Below are 18277 nucleotides of genomic sequence, written 5' to 3'. Positions count from 1 at the left end.
AGTTGGTCCGTAACTATTCATTGTGTTTTAAACGAAAATATTTACTTCAAGCGCATACTCGATTGAAACTTGTTTATTTATACAACAAAGAGCTTGTAAAATAGAAAAATGAAACATATATTTGCTTTTATTTTTGGTTTCTATCTGTTTCCTTGTCAATTTCATTTTAATCAAAAGAAACTCGTGTAGTTATCAAACTGGTATTAATCACCGTCGATCATCATAAGTAGCAGATTCAGCATCAACATCATCCGCCTCGTCATCATTAACATATCATTTGCCTGTGTTTGTATGCGAAACAATCGAAAATCTACATATTTTTATGTTGACATATACGCATTTGTCAATAAATTATCAGGGAGCAATCGATTATTATTTATCAAGACTTGTACTTACATTGTGTTGTAGCATTATATGTGCTATTTTAAATGGTTTTTGCGTGCTGCATCAAAATTTTGGAGTCATTCGCATATATTGCCAGGTTGGTAAGGTCTGTTAAGCTATCAAGCGAAACTGCGCCATTTCCTCATGTTAATGTTTACAATAAAAACGTAAACATTTTTCTCCAAAGTTTGGAGAAGCACATAATTCAAAGAATGGTTAGATCAATTGAATGGATCACTGCTTAAAAATTGTACAGCTACTTTGTCTGGGTCAATTAAAAAAAATGTTTCCTAATGTTGAGTAGAAATTTTGATAAAAACGTTCAAATGCAATGCTCCATCAATCATCGCTGTATCTGCTTTTAAATTAAGTAATTGATATTTTATGCATCTGACTGTGGGTGGTGATTTTCTAGCGATTGCATGATACCGTTCGTTAGCCGGTTCGTCTCGCAGATTACACAATGCACTCAATTATTTAGCTACTTGAACCGTTTTTGCAGATTACGATTCCTAATAAAATCATGTTTCCATATCAAATTGTATGACTGTCCTTGGTGGTTATGTTGGAATTGTTTAAATGTGTTGAGCGGAAGGCTTGCGTGGACATTTTTAAATACTTATAAGTTATACTTGTATAAATGTGTTTTTGACGAATTATAAATGGCCGACTGACGGCCATTGTACAATACAAATGTAAGTATTTTTTCAGCTTCATATAACATTAACATTCAAATACGGCACTATGTGTTAGCAGGTTTCAAAGATCTCAGTAAGAAGAAAATATAGAAAAAAATGTAGTTAAATAAAAGCATAAAGCTAAACATTGTAAAATAAATAATAAATTTTGTTGCATATATTATGTACTGTGTAGGTCCTTTTTTAAATATCACTTTAAACAAATATCATTTACCCTCCTTATATTTATGAAGGATGATTTGCAGATCTAGTGTTTCCATTCAGGGAAATGTCTCAGCAATCGAGGAGAGCTGTGAGTGCTCTAGTTAAAAAGGAAGATTTTAGGCGGCTGTCCTATTCATAATCTTAGGTCTAGTGCAAGTAAATGATGTATGAAGCACATACTCAACAATACCATCATATAATTATTTTCCAAGTAAATGTGTTACTTTTTTAAATCCATTGTTTAGTTAAAGATGGGCTTTTTGAAGATTTTAGTTGTAAAATTATGATAGAAACTCAGTTTGGAACACTCTTAACAAAATACAATTAATATATAATAAAAAGAATACCGATCCAAGTACCAAAGCTTTAACATCAATACAGCCACTTACAACGCTTAAGTACCAGGATCGGTGTTGTTTTATCACCCATCCCCCTCCCCACAATACTTGGCTTCATTTTCACACAGATTATGACCGTATTAAGTGATTAGGAGGCGTACTGTTGCATGTTATTAAATGTGTTAATTTTAATGTCAATCCGAGTTTAACCCGAATGGATATTTTATACAACAACATAATGCTCGCTATAAGGCTTTTTTCGAGGCAAGTATGTTGTGTTAGATATCTTATTAGATCAACAACTTCCGATCCTTTTTTAAATCTTGCCATTGAACTGATACTTCACAAATGACTTTTGGGCCATACTGTGATGTCACGGACCAAGTGACAATAGTCTTTTTTTTAATAACGAGGAATAAAAAAGAGTGCGTGTCAACCGTTTCGGTGGCATTTGCAACGATTTGTGATACACATTATGTTGGTGATATCTCGTATTTGAGGCTACAATATTACTACAGTCACTTGGACAAATGTTTTGCTGAAAACTAATTTTCACTGTTTATGCCTATGGGGTTAAGTGATTTAGAAGGCGTACTGCGAGTTGCCTGTCATTGCATTTGTTCATTTTAATTTACATTCGAGTTTAACCCGCATCGACGTGTTTTATACAATTAAATAATGCTCTCTTTAAAACATTTTTGCGCAATTGTGTTGTTTTTGATATCTTATTAGACCAACAACTTCCGACCTTATTGTTACCTTGACATTGAACTGATAATTAACACATGTCTTTTAGGCCATACTGTGATGTCACGAACCAAGTGGCAATAGTCATATACTTGATACTAATGTTTTAAATAGTGTACCAAGAAACATTATAATTTCCTAAGAATATGAAACAGTAAATATCAGTGGTGCTAATCAGTTCACTTCAGGCCTTAAGGTAGCGCACCTCTAATGATTTCCCGCGATTTATTTTACGATCATTGCCGATCTTCAATGATCGGTTATTTCCGAGAGATGCGTTTTTGTTTTTTTTTCAAACTTCGAATTTTGATATATGTTTACGTAATTCCTTTAGAATACATTATTTTCACAATAAATATTGACTTTGATCCAAATATCATTTGAAAAATACGATTTCGCGATTTCTTCAAAGATCGAAGAGCCTTTGTACCTGTTTATTTATGGATATCTAATTTAAGCTTGCATTATGAGGAGTTGTCGTGGCAGAGTGGTCAAGGCGACGGACAAGGAATATTTTAGGATCTTCCTGCGCAGGTTCGAATCCTGCCGACATCGCATACTTTTTGCGACGCGTTTTATTTCTTTTCTAACGTAATTTGATTTAATATAGCATATAAGCAATGTTTATTGTTAATTATGTTTAAATTTTTATGCACATCCTTCAATTTTTTAAATAAAAACAACGTTATGGCTAAATTGGGTGATTTACTGCTGAAAATACGAATGATGCATGTTGCATTTTTATTTTTATTTCAAAAAGTAAACGGTAAATCTGTCTATTTCTTGGTATTTTTGCTGTATATAGTGTTTCTATAAAAACTAAGTTTAAAATATAACTTAAATGATACTATTTTGAATTTTATGACACTTTGTTTATAACCGACCCAATTTTTACTTGGCTGAAATCACTTACATTTCATGGCGCTCTTCCATAGATAAAAATTTGTAAAAAAATAAATGTCTGTAAAAGAATACATATTTCATCTTGTTTAAACTTTAAACACCTTTACTGCATCTGTACATACCAAATGCATGCCCATATGGAAATTTGAATGAATTATGGAACTTGTATATACCCCAGTGTTGAAAATAAACTGGACAAAAGCCGTGCGTGGGGTGGTTTTGAAAAAATCGGTATATTTTTTTTTAAGCATGGACAGCCTACCTACAAATTTGCATGTAGTTCAGTGAAATGATGCTGATTAAGAAAATAATTAATTAGATTATATTTGGATATGTGCCTATTAGGGGTGCGCTACCTTAACAAAATATACCTCAAAAGTGTCATTCAATGATCGGTGTTAGCTAATTAAAACGTTTTGATTGATATTCAATGCACCAAACATTCTTGGGAATTGTTTAGTAATTTTATGATTGCGTCTGTTAATCGGTTCGTCTAATACTGACGTCATGGACTAAATATTTCAGATCCTTGAGCAGTTTTGCTTATTACCATTCCAAATCAATTTAATATCCCCATCACACTTTGATATCAAATGTGCCTTTTCACAGATTTTGGCATGTATTGAAGTTTGTCATTAAATGCTTTATATTGATAAATGTAAACATTGGATCTAAAAATCTTCAGTTAAAAAAACAAGAATTAAATTAAAGAAAGAAAAAAAATCACCCTGAACGGGGCTCGAACCACTGACCGCTGGAGCCATGGAGTAAAAGACAACCGCTTTAATAATGATAATGAATATTTTAGAGCATTGTAAATGTTCAGTGTTACTGTTTCCTCACAAATATCATAACTACAAAGAAAACTTGCGAATCTGAAACATTTTTTTTATTTTGTCAATTTACCAAAACGTGAAAAGGCCCCTTTAACATAGTGGATTTGTTTACTTTATTTATGCAGAAGATTTTGATTTTGAAATTTTGTTCAATGCTGTATTAGCAGTGCATGTATTCGAGATTATATTTTCTTTAATATATTTCGAAGTGAGCAGCCACTTTTTTATAAAAATGTAAAAAGCCAATCTTTATGAAAAGAAATGCGTCATTAGGATATTTGTGACAGTGGCATACATTTCTGTAAGAAAACCATGCTGTACGAACGGAATTTCATGCCTGATTATTACTAAATTTATTAAAACGTATAGCTTAGAATGCTAGTGGGATCTCTTTAAAATACCACCATCGATAAGGATTCATGTTCTTCGGATCGCATAAGGAAGTTTTGCAAAGTTCCTGTATACCGAGAAATAAATGTGCCCTGCATAACCTGTTTGAGAAATGTGATTGTTCTTCTGTACAAAGAAAATTTTTGACACCTGGTCACTAGTCTATTGTTAATGAGAATTGTTTTAAAGGGATCTTTTCACGCTTTGGTAAATTGACAAAATTGAAAAAAGTTGTTTCAGATTCGCGAATTTTCGTTTTAGTTATGATATTTGTGAGGAAACAGTAATACTGAACATTTACAATGCTCTAATATAGCCAGTATGCGCATCTTTTGATGATTTTAAAACCTAAAAATTATAAAGCGTTGCAACGCGAAACGATTGAATAATTTGGAGAGTTCTGTTTTTGTCGTTAAATTTTGTGAAACTACGAAGATTGCTTATATAAGGTATAAAATACGTCAAGAATGTGTACACGGCGGAATAGCTCAGTAGGCTTAAGCGTTTTTACTTCAGGACTCTGGCAGGACTCCAGGGGTCTCTGGTTCGAAACCTGCTCCGGGCAATGTTCTTTTCCTTTTTTAAATTTTATTCTTGATTTTTTACTGGAGCTTTTACGATCCAATGTTTACATTTATCAATATAAAGCATTTAATGAATAAGTTTAAAAATGCCAAAATCTGTGAAAAGGCCCCTTTAAGTAGATACACAACTAAACAATACCATCAATGTATGTACTTGAAAAACTTTTATACAAAGACAATCCGTTTCTGCCTAAGAGTTTGTTTTAGAAGATTCAATGATTACACTTATCTTTAATTATTGTAATACACTTTTGAACACTTCGAAACAATCCACACAAGATTCTAAAAAGTTCCTACGATAAACCTGGACATTTGTAATAATATATTTATACAGTCATATGCTATCAAACGTAAATTATCTTAATGTAACTGTTTCTTTTAATGGTATTAAAACTTAGAAGTTTGATATTTAATCATGCTTAAACGTTATATAATCTTCATCAGTATGTTTTGAGTCCCAAACCTTTTAGCTCACCCAATCTCAAAGTGCTAATTACTAGGGAATTTTTCGCCTGTCTGTCTGCACATGCGCTTGTGCTTCCGTTAATGTTTATCTTCTCACTAACTCTTCTCCTGTACTGGTTGACAGTGTTATTTTATTAAATTCTACGCCATTAACTTTGGGTGACCATCTTTTGACTGTTTTAAAAACGTTACGGGCCATTGTTTTGTATGCATGTCACCGGAATTAAAAATAGTTCTTAGTACTGAAAACTTAAAACACTGTTTCTCAGAAACAAAAAGGCCATGAATTACATATTTGGTGTGTTTAATCGTTTTGTGGTTCTCTATTGAGTTTTACATGTCATGTCCCTAGCGTCAAAACAAGCTGAGCTCCAAGTGTCAAATGATTCATATACATGTAGAATCGTATAGTAGATCCGGAAAAATAACTTATGAAACAGTAAGTGTAAATAGTTTACTAGTTGATGTGAAACATTGTATTGTGATATTCTATATATTGTGTTCAAATAATCACCCATAGGGTCAAAATTTGCTCCCCCCAAGTTTTCTTGCTGTCCCGGTATGTATTTAGAGTAAAAATATTGTATATGCAACTACAAGAGAGGTTTTCTAATTGACATGAAACATTTAATCGATATTAAGTTTGTTGTTAATGTTTGTATTTGCATGACGACGAGGTACATTTGTCTGTCTGTCTGTCTGTCCGTCCGTCCGGACGTCTGTCCGTCCGTCCGTCTGTCAGTCTGTTTGTTCAATTTGTTCAATTTGCACAATTTGTTCAATTTTAAAATGTTCAATTGTATGTTGCGGAAACTAAAGTTAGTGATTTATAAACGTGTCTGTTGAGCCCGTTCGTGGATATCTCAATATAGTTGCCACACTAGTTGAGTGATTGTTACTGCTGAAGTCTGCCTAATATTTTACAAACGTTATCTTAAGCGCCTAGTTTTGAAATAAAAGTTTACCATAAGAAGACATCGGATAGCGTGTTATACATGTACACATCTACTTTATGGAGTTTTAACAGTACTTTTACTTTATCACAAATATTCACCATATGTTCAAATGCCGTGACTCAAATGGTCACCGTATAGAGTGGTGATGTAGCATGCTCGACTCATGTCCCTAGGTCGAAGGTCTATATGTCGCACTTAGAGATCTTATATAAAGCGTATCTAGGTCAAATTGCAGGTTGTTAAAAATGTCAGCATTTCTTAATGGTATTGTTAAGTTGACAATGGTCATCTAATCCCCCCCCCCCCCCCCGACAGAAGCACGCATTCTGTTTTACCCTATGCCATTGCTTACACAAAAGTGTGTTAATTTTGTTAAGAAAAATTCTACCTTCAAGCGATTAAATTTAAACTTCAAATGTGACATTACCGTGAGGTGTCAATGTGCAAGATACTTTTTTCATTTATAAACAAGTTATACACACATGCTCGAGTTACTTGCCTGTGATCATTGCTTACAAAGCATGTCCATACAATGTTCTTAGTTTGTGGATCGGACTTTTACAGCTCGTCTCAACGGTGTTACTTATAATTTCAAATAGTTCCTTCCTCATCATAATATGCGAAATATATTTACTCAGCCGAAGTTATCAAGACAAGAACGTCAAGATAATGGCTTACTTTTATTTTAAACAGTGTGAACGGTTTTATTGAGGAAACATTGTTGATACGTATGGCGAGTTGTTTGCTTAACATACGGCAAAGGGAAGGTAAGATGATACCAAATGATAAGATTTGAATGTTCACTTCTGACATCGTTTAAGTATGCAAAACAAATCATGATTTGTAACAACGTTTAGACGTAAAATAACTGGGATACACACTGATGGACAATAAATGTTAGAAATTACTTAATGAACATCCATTCGCTAATTATAAGCATTTATTGATGATTTGGCGGATGAATTTGTCTGCAACATAACGAGCCTAATTTTTCGGCTTAAATGCATTAAAATTATGGAAACTTAAATAATATTAAAAATACAAATTTTGGATATCCGCTCCGACAATTATTTGAAACCAATATGCAACAATGTAATTGAATACGTCTTTGCACACATTTAACATCTACGTGTACGATTTATTTGATGCATACTTGTCCATAAAGATAATTGTATGCGCAAAGGACAACACTTTTATGTCCCCGATACTTCAATATGTATTGTTTGTGTCGAATTTTTCTCATACTACCAATATTAAATCCGAAAATTAATCTGGAATGAATTAGTATAACCAGAACAAAACAAGTCTTTATAATCTGTCTTTTGTCATAAAATACGATTAACATACATGTATTTTTGACTCCATGTTAGCAAACATCCATTAACTAATAAAACCTTTTCAGTACACATCGAAAAACAGTAGAAGAAAACAACATAAGATTCGTTTGTGGGGACGGTTATCTAGGACTTACACCAGCTTCTGAAATTATTCACACTTTCATTAAGGTTTTGAGACGTTCATTCAAGACCAAGACAGTCAAAAGCCCATGTATACAAAGTAAAAAGATATGGTTATACAAAGTAATAATACGTTTAATTGCAACAATACATACATTTACTCTTTTTTTTCAAAAACAGCAGACGCACGTGCGTATTTGCGTATGTCCAGCTATGCTGAGTTACGACAGTTCTAGTACCGGTTGTAAGTACTTTCAATGCAATTGGGCTAAAATAAATAGGTTTAAACTAAATCTAATTTAGGTTTCAACTAAGACTAAATCAGTCTCTCATCTATCTTATGTCAATTATTCCCGAGATAGGCAATGTTTATGACGTCACTGTGGTAACGATTTGGAGCTACAACAACAACGCCAGCGCTTTGGATGTAGATTTTAATTCTGAATGGTATGATTGCATGGGGAAAACAGTTATCCACATGATAGTGGATAGTTTATATTGTCAATACAAATCATAAATGGTATTTTTGCAATTCTCCATGAAAATCATAGTTATATGTGCAGTTAAAATGCATGCAATCCGAATACAATTTCGCTAGTTTAATACTTTTTCGGATGTCAGTATTTTCGGATATGCACAAACTATGATGATGATGTAGATACAGTGGCGTCGGAAGCAAATTGGCATTGGGGCGGCGGAGGGGTTGGGTATGGAAGGTGGTATCCCCCTTCCGTTGGTGGGGGTCCGGAGCCTCCCCCGTATTTTTTTTCAAATTTTAGCATCAAATGGCGCATTCTGGTGCGTTTTTATGCCTGATACCTGACCTTATACACGTCTATTGCAGGCATATTCTGAATGAACAAAGTTGGAGATGGAGAATTCTGAATTTTTTTCCCGCAATTCTGTTTTGGAAATTTGAAATTCGTTGGTTTAGAGTAGACATATTAAAATGACACAAAACAAGTGGTAAAAAACATTAAATAAGTTTTTTAGAATTATCGATTTACTTTGAGTTATTTAAATTAATTCAGGTCACTTGAAGTATCTTTAATTTTGTGATAATTAAGGACTATTGGATATCGGCACATTTGTTTCATGTCATACTTTCCTTTATATTAATAAAAAGAAGCAAAGGCTTAGATCATACAGACAATTAAAGATTCCCAGGTTTTATTACTCAAGAATAAAGGGATTATTGTTATAAAAGAGATCGATCAATTAACAACATAATTGACACGTACACTACCGCGGGCGGATGATGGCAAACAACAATACACCTGTCATAAGCGTGATTACCTTGCTTCGTGGTAAAGATATTTTCAAATACATGTATACGGGTATTGAAATGGAAAAAAAAATTAAAAAGCTCTTTGCGGAAATGTCCTTTGTACCGAAAATATTGGGGCGGCGGCTATTGAATTTTCATTGTTTACCAGTCCTGTGTAAACAAAGGCAATATTGGAATTGAATCTGTCCTTGGACCCAGCCTAGCTAGTTACTTCTTACGTGCTATGAATAATTAAACTCCCAGCTACTGACCCTCCAGCTTGCTTGGAACTGTATGCATGAATTCATAGAAGATCAAAGAACCATCTAGCAAGTTCATGTAAATTTCTGCCCAAGATACTCTTGGTGTTCACTCCATATTTTCAATAGTGTAAATTTCCATGGAATTAATAATGATCTCCAATACTCAACTAAATTTCTGCAAGGGATATTCTAAAAGAACTTAGAATAATAATACTCATTTTTGCTAAAAACAAATCAAATGTTATTGGAAAATAATCTGTAACAACAACTAGTTTCCTAGTATTTAAATGGTAACTTCTATGAAGATATATGAACAAATTAAACAAATTTGTATTAAATGGCCTAAAAAAGATTTGTACAAAATAGCCTTGGTACCAGGTTTTTGTCATTAAGAGCCAGTGCGTGACTAAATTCACTGTTTTAATGAGCCTTCTCAATTCGAAGAAAAGAAATGAAAAAAAGCTAAATGTACTCAATCATGATGATTTTTTTCATGAAAGGTGCAGAGAGCTGTTACTGTGAAACCATTTATATTTTGGTCATCACAAAATTTCATCATTAAAAAAAAAAGAATATTTTGTCAGCAATTAAAATCGCCAATTTTCCATTTTGAAAAGAAACAACATTTGCATCAGTCAATATTTGATATGTTTGTTGTATAGTACATGTCCGCGATCAATCGGGTTTCTGAGTTACGCCAAATCATGATGGGGTAAAGGGGAGGAGTCTTGGGTGTTTTTCACATTCCAATTACTGTAAACGTATAGAAATTTTTCGGTATTAAACTTCGTGGTTTAATAAAAAAATAACTTATTCGTGGACACGTAATTTCGTGGATTTCAAATAAAAAACAATTAATTCGTAGATGCGTAATATCATGGCTTTCAAATTTTCGTGGAAGACTGACCGTCATAATAATTAAACTTTTATTAAAACACCCAGAGTAATAACAAAGCATAATCTGCTAATCTGTGTTGACAGCAAGACTTGAGGTTAATGTGCACTGAAGCATGAACGGTTGCCGATAATTGCCGATAATTGTCGATAAGAGTGATAAAGCGGCGCACTTGTGTGTCCCTGCTCGCTTATTGCCATCAATGTTGTTATGACAATATTTGCAGTTCTCAGTGCAATCGGTTCCCTAGTAGTATCAATTGAGTAATAAAGTCCCATGTGTGAAAACCGTTATGTCTCTTTTAACTTTAGTTGGCACTAATTGACATGTGATAAATCTGCAAGCTGTTTATTTGACGACGTCACACAAAAGTGAACAATCGTTGATGTACAGTTTAAATTGATTTTAAAATTATTATTACGCAAACACTTACAAAGAAAACAACATATTGTATTTAACAACTTGCATATCTCAATCAAACAATGTCTCTTTCAAAATGGTTGAAAACGGGAACAGTTCAGACACGTTCTCCTACTATAGCAGGATTGCCCAACCATGCAAAGGCTCAGTCTATGTCTGAAGCATTATAGACACAGGCTGCTAATGATTCAGTGGAAGAAATGGTCAATGGCCATAAACGGAAGCGTGGGGAGTACGATACCTACAGTGACAAAAACAGGGCAAAAATTGCGTGTTACGCAATTGACAACGGTTTCGGAATAAAAATGTATAAATAATCGTTGGTACTTGAATTTGTGGTTCAGCAGACCAACGAAATCAACGAAAATTCGTACCACACGAAATTTAATGGTTTTACAGTAAATAGTCTTTTGTTATCTGGTGATAAATCTGGGACCTTATTATAATATGTCATTGGAAAGTTCATTGTTATGATAGCAGATTTGTGGGACCAAATAAGCGTTAACAAGTGTTTTAAACAACAAAGCCAATCGCCAGTTAGTCAACACCCATGAAAAACACAATGCATACAAAGTGTAGTAAAGTTGTTAACAATAAGCACTAATCATTACTTTTCTACCTGAACAATGTCAACGCATTTGATACAGCTTTACTGCATTTGCATTTTACAGCAATGTCCTGTGTTAGTTAAGTACACCTTATAATCTACACCCCTTTGTGTCAAACCCGATTTATCTTGACTACAAAACAGACAAACTATGTATGAGTGGACAACGGATTTTATTGTCTCATGCCTATGTTAATTTAGTCATAATTTTGTTTAAACATTAGACATAATAATCATTAGGATCTTAAATTCTTAAATCTGTCCACTGACGAAATAGACGAAATTTAATGCCTGACGATTAATAATGATTTCACAGTATTTCAACAGATAAAAATCTTGTTTGGAAAGAGGATTTAGCATTCTGCAAGTTAAATGCTATTTTGAAATTGTCATATTTTGCTGACCTAATGAAACTGCAATGCTGACATTAGTTAATTAGTTTAAATAAAGTGTTGTAATATTAATACCGATATCTCCTATTATAACTAGGGATGGAAACGAATACCGATTTCGGTATTCGAATATTCGGTCACCCTTCCGAACGAATATTCGGATATTCGGTCAACATCTGTTGGAAAAAAGTCAACTTTGTTTACCGTACCATTACTCCATGAATTCTACTTTCGTTTTTACCGGAAGTTCAACGGAAGTGACTAAATATTGACACAGCGTTGCCGTCGCTAATTCGAAGCTGATTTTGTTGATTACTTTTTATTGTTAAAATTGAATGACAAAAACTGTTTTTAAACTATTAATATCGTACATCAACAATAGAACGAGAAACATAATATTACATGACGACAAAATAATTATACGACAAAACAGTTAGATCTACATTGAATTAAAGCTGAACTTAAACGAATTATGTACATAGCCACAACACACTTTGAACCTGTTTAACAGACTAAACAGTCAGTCTTTTAAAGTTGCCACGTTTAAAAGACACTTGGATCGGCGACTTCTTATCGGATGATGTCGTGAAATACTTCCAAGCAGCGGAAGGCGTAGGTGGCATTTTGCTGGGACAGATATTTACTTTATGCGTGTAGCAATTCTAATATTTTCAATTAAATGAGGGTGCAATACCAAAAACATTTCTTTAAGTATAATACCTGATTGAATATTGAGTAATTAATTAATGTTTGGACCATACGATACGCAAATACTCATTAGAGGTTGAGTAAATTATTTTCTAACAGCTTTTTTGATTGGACAACGTGATTATAACCATACGATCTGTTTTGTTTTTCACACCAAGTCGGCTCTTTCTTTACTCATTTAATCTTTGATCATTTTAAATGTAATTCGAGTAATTAGATCAAGACGGGTCGGTGTTTAAATTGCCATACGGTCTTATTTGTTTTTTACACAAAGTTGGCTTTTCCTTTACTCATTTAATCTTTGATAATTTTAAATGTAATTCGAGTCATTGGATCAAGTGCAGGTCGGTGTTTTGATTGCCGACGCGCTTTGCACCTATCATAATTTTGACACAAAGTGTCTGGCTTTGTTAGCGGGATTTATGACCGGTATACTGTCATCACCATAGCGACGCATTATCGCGCCAACCGGAATAAACATTATGACACGAGGAACAACTTTTTTGACAAGGTTTGAAGCAAATTTTACGAATACAAAGTCTTTGAAATTACTCGATTTTTTATTTTTTCTTCCGAATATTCGATTCGGAAAACAGTATCCGAATATTCGGTCCGGGACCGAATATTCGGATATTCGGATATTCGTTGACATCCCTAATTATAACCAATTATAATGTGTTTACCATGCCAATGTTTTACACAGTATAAGCCTTTCCCAAAGCTAGGTATCTTCCCTTATGTTATCACCAGTGTTGTTCTCTGTTCAATAAGCCTTTCCCAAAGCTAGGTATCTTCCCTTGTGTTATCACCAGTATTGTTCTCTGTTCAATAAGCCTTTCCCAAAGCTAGGTATCTTCCCTTGTGTTATCACCAGTGTTGTTCTCTGTTCAATAAGCCTTTCCCAAAGCTAGGTATCTTCCCTTGTGTTATCATCAGTGTTGTTCTCTGTTCAATAAGCCTTTCCCAAAGCTAGGTATCTTCCCTTGTGTTCTGTTCAATAAGCCTTTCCCAAAGCTAGGTATCTTCCCTTGTGTTATCACCAGTGTTGTTCTCTGTTCAATAAGCCTTTCCCAAAGCCAGGTATCTTCCCTTGTGTTATCATCAGTGTTGTTCTCTGTTCAATAAGCCTTTCCCAAAGCTAGGTATCTTCCCTTGTGTTATCAACAGTGTTGTTCTCTGTTCAATAAGCCTTTCCCAAAGCGAGGTATCTTCCCTTGTGTTATCACCAGTGTTGTTCTCTGTTCAATAAGCCTTTCCCAAAGCTAGGTATCTTCCCTTGTGTTATCAACAGTGTTGTTCTCTGTTCAATAAGCCTTTCCCAAAGCTAGGTATCTAACCTTGTGTTATCACCAGTGTTGTTCTCTGTTCAATAAGCCTTTCCCAAAGCTAGCTATCTTCCCTTGTGTTATCAACAGTGTTGTTCTCTGTTCAATAAGCCTTTCCCAAAGCCAGGTATCTTCCCTTGTGTTATCACCAGTGTTGTTCTCTGTTCAATAAGCCTTTCCCAAAGCTAGGTATCTTCCCTTGTGTTATCAACAGTGTTGTTCTCTGTTCAATAAGCCTTTCCCAAAGCTAGGTATCTTCCCTTGTGTTATCACCAGTGTTGTTCTCTGTTCAATAAGCCTTTTCCAAAGCTAGCTATCTTCCCTTGTGTTATCACCAGTGTTGTTCTCTGTTCAATAAGCCTTTCCCAAAGCTAGGTATCTTCCCTTGTGTTATCACCAGTGTTGTTCTCTGTTCAATAAGCCTTTCCCAAAGCTAGGTATCTTCCCTTGTGTTATCAACAGTGTTGTTCTCTGTTCAATAAGCCTTTCCCAAAGCTAAGTATCTTCCATTGTGTTATCACCAGTGTTGTTCTCTGTTCAATAAGCCTTTCCCAAAGCCAGGTATCTTCCCTTGTGTTATCATCAGTGTTGTTCTCTGTTCAATAAGCCTTTCCCAAAGCTAGGTATCTTCCCTTGTGTTATCATCAGTGTTGTTCTCTGTTCAATAAGCCTTTCCCAAAGCTAGGTATCTTCCCTTGTGTTATCAACAGTGTTGTTCTCTGTTCAATAAGCCTTTCCCAAAGCTAGGTATCTTCCCTTGTGTTATCACCAGTGTTGTTCTCTGTTCAATAAGCCTTTTCCAAAGCTAGCTATCTTCCCTTGTGTTATCAACAGTGTTGTTCTCTGTTCAATAAGCCTTTCCCAAAGCTAGGTATCTTCCCTTGTGTTATCACCAGTGTTGTTATCTGTTCACTTCCATGGATTTTTGTATTGTTAGGCCTTTTAACTTATATTTTACTGACATACCACTTATCTACTTATTAATATAACAGCAATAATATCAGTGGTACCTTCAAAGCTATTAGAATGTTTTAAAATGCAAATAATTTCTACTGTACAGTCAAAAACTCATTCATGTACTTAAAGTATGTGTTATATCTCCACTATCCTGCCCAGATTAATGTTATAACAACACATCAATATAATGTATGGTTCTAGTTACCGTTCTACATAAAATATGAGTTAACGTGTTGGTATTGATGTAATGTTGGTCATTTTGAGTTTCATAAAAGTAAGCAACATTTTATTAAATTAATGGTACAACTATAAGAAAGTCAATATATTTTATTTAAAATTCTTGGCTCATATTCATATAATATCATATCAGAACAAAGGAAACAAATGCTGTGTAATCAAACCTTGGAATTACTTTTCTTGTTTAGATTTATGAAACAAAAATTAATATATATTTGTATATAAACCTATTGGGTTTTTTAAAACTGTAAACTCGTAATATCTCATTATCTGTCTCACTGTCTAAGTGTGTGTGCAAGTGTAGATGTGCTCATCTGCCAGAGCTTGTCCATACTATTACTTTGTTATTTTTCATGCAATTTGAAAACAAGCGATGTGTTTGTGAAACACTATGTCCACATATATTTGACCTTTGACCTTGAAGGATGACCTTGACCTTTCACCACTCAAAATGTGCAGCTCCATGAGATACACATGCATGCCAAAGATCAAGTTGCTATCTTCAGTATTGCAAAGTGTATATTAAATGAGCGATTTTGACCCATATATTTGGCCTTTGACCTTGACAGATGACCTTGACCTTGACCTTTCACCACTCAAAATGTGCAGCTCCATGAGATACACATGCATGCCAAATATGAAGTTGCTATCTTCAATATTGCAATAGTTATGGCAAATGTTAAAGTTTCCCCAAACAAACCAACCAACCAACAAACCAACAGAGAGGGCAAAAACAATATATCCACCACTATAGTGGTGGGGGACATAATAACTTACCTTCAAAAATAGTGTTCACCTTGAGATTGCGTGCTATGTGTAACACCTGTCCCTGCACCTTACAGGTCAAGGTCACACCTAGGGGTTATGTTTGAGCATAACACAGCTCTTTTGGACTGTTACCTCATCATTAATTATTTAAGTTTAAAATAACATTTCATGCATGATCACCTTTGGGAGACAGAATGTTGCATGTTAGACCCATGTCTCTGATGCAAAGGTTAAGGTCATACAATTAAAAAAAAAACTATCCACAAATGTTTGCCACATTTAAACAGATCTCAAATCTCAAGGTCAAACTTGGTGATGAATTGTTCAATTGGTCATAATAAAGCTTAAAAATATCTTTCCATAAATGTTTACCAGGTGGAGATGGTCTGTTGCCTAAGACCTCTCTATAGTGGCCTAGCATAAAGATCATGGTCATTTTTGGGGGGCAAAGGTACACTTATGGCATAAAACAGCTTCTCAGAACTATAACTTGATCATTCATCAACTATGTTAATCAAAGCGCTAAAGGCGATGAAGTTGTTCGCTATTGCATAATCTTAGACGCATCTTATTTTTATGTCCCCCACTATAGTAGTGGGGGACATATTGTTTTTGCCCTGTCTGTCTGTTGGTCTGTCTGTCTTGTCTGTTTGCGCCAACTTTAACATTTTGCAATAACTTTTGCTATATTGAAGATAGCAACTTCATATTTGGCATGCATGTGTATCTCATGAAGCTGCACATTTTGAGTGGTGAAAGGTCAAGGTCATCCTTCAAGGTCAGAGGTCAAATATATGTGGCCAAAATCGCTCATTTTATGAATACTTTTGCAATATTGAAGATAGCAACTTGATATTTGGCATGCATGTGTATCTCATGGAGCTGCACATTTTGAGTGGTGAAAGGTCAAGGTCAAGGTCATCCTTCAAGATAAGAGGTCAATTATATGTGACCAAAATCGCTCATTTTATGAATATTTTTGCAATATTGAAGATAGCAACTTGATATTTGGCATGCATGTGCATCTCATGGAGCTGCTCATTTTGAGTGGTGAAAGGTCAAGGTCAAGGTCATCCTTCAAGGTCAGAGGTCAAATATATGTGGCCCAAATCGCTTATTTTATGAATACTTTTGCAATATTGAAGATAGCAACTTGATATTTGGCATGCATGTGTATCTCATGGAGCTGCACATTTTGAGTGGTGAAAGGTCAAGGTCAAGGTCATCCTTCACAAGGTCAAGGTCATCCTACAATGTCAAACATCATATAGGGGGACATTGTGTTTCACAAACACATCTTGTTCAAAATTAGGTTATAGCTTTTAAATATCAGTTTTGAAATAAACACAACCCATTCAAATTTTTAAAAGAGTGTGTCTTAATGCACAGGTCTCGATTTGTATGTACTGTTTATCATCCTATTTATGTTATAGAGATTACTTAGACAAAATCACAACATGTCCCTTTAGACTTTCTGAAAGCATAGAAAATATGATAAAAATGGTATAGAGCCTGTTAATACAAAATAAAATTTGCAATCATCATCATATTAAATAAACATTGCTGGAATGTCAAAAACCTATCACACTAAGAATATAATTTCATGATGGAAATCACCTGTACAAAACTTTTGTTTTTTGACACAATATACAAATTTAATATATGCAGTAAGATAATTGATGAAAATAAATAAAAAAAGAAATCTGCGAGCAATTCTTTTTACTCACGAATAAGGTAGTAACATAAACAGCACTGTTGACCCGTACTATGTAGTGTCAACCAGTCTCTGACCTTACCATCGGTATATAACACAAATGCGCTTTTTCGGGGTATCTGTTTTACTTAGTCCATTTAAACATACTCCCAGAGCCTTTGATAATTTTTGCTAAGGCAGGTTTGGGAGTGCATATGCACCCCTTCATAACCCAGCTTTTCACCTTGAATGACCTTTAATGACACCAGCAGACATTATTGAATACATTTGAAAATTTCATTGGCTGATTCAAGAGAAATCCCTTGAACTTTGGCCACATCACTTTGTCTGTGCACAGCATAAAGGATATAACACTGTTCAGTGTAAGGAATTCTGGACTATTCTCTGCATGTTCAAACGAAACAGACACGAATTGTTGCCCATTTACAATTATGCGTTTAAATCCATTTCGCAGAATTTCAGGGTCTGTACTGGGTCACAAAATCATTTCGATTGATAAACACAGTTTTGCTTTCAAGAGAGAAATCCCTTAATTATCTAACCACAAATCTTTGCCGTACTTGGTCATCATGTCATTCCAGAACGCTTGAAAATGAGCCATTTACAATATGAAATGGGATTTTTACAGCCCATCCAGCCTGCGCATCTTGCAGTCTACCAGGAGATATATAATGAGACCATAAAACCTTGACTGATTGTAGAGCGGACAGCATCGCCTCTGACCAGACTGTGCAAATGCGCAGGCTGGGCTTGAGCTAAGCT

At 34.5% G+C, this 18277-nt stretch overlaps 1 protein-coding gene across 1 annotated transcript in view; it reads left to right on the top strand.

Annotated features, from left to right (window-relative positions):
* Positions 1-8262: 8262 nt before the first annotated feature.
* Positions 8263-18277, top strand: part of LOC127876666 (long-chain-fatty-acid--CoA ligase ACSBG2-like) — a 74578-nt gene continuing 64563 nt past the window's right edge. Inside the window, exon 1 of the mRNA XM_052422026.1 lies at positions 8263-8409. The gene's annotated coding sequence lies outside the window, so the exon portion shown is untranslated. The remainder of the gene's footprint in view (positions 8410-18277) is intronic.

This window comes from Dreissena polymorpha, chromosome 4 (assembly GCF_020536995.1).
Source record: "Dreissena polymorpha isolate Duluth1 chromosome 4, UMN_Dpol_1.0, whole genome shotgun sequence".
NCBI classification, from domain to species: Eukaryota; Metazoa; Mollusca; class Bivalvia; order Myida; family Dreissenidae; genus Dreissena; species Dreissena polymorpha.
This window is presented reverse-complemented; position numbering and strand designations above follow the sequence as displayed.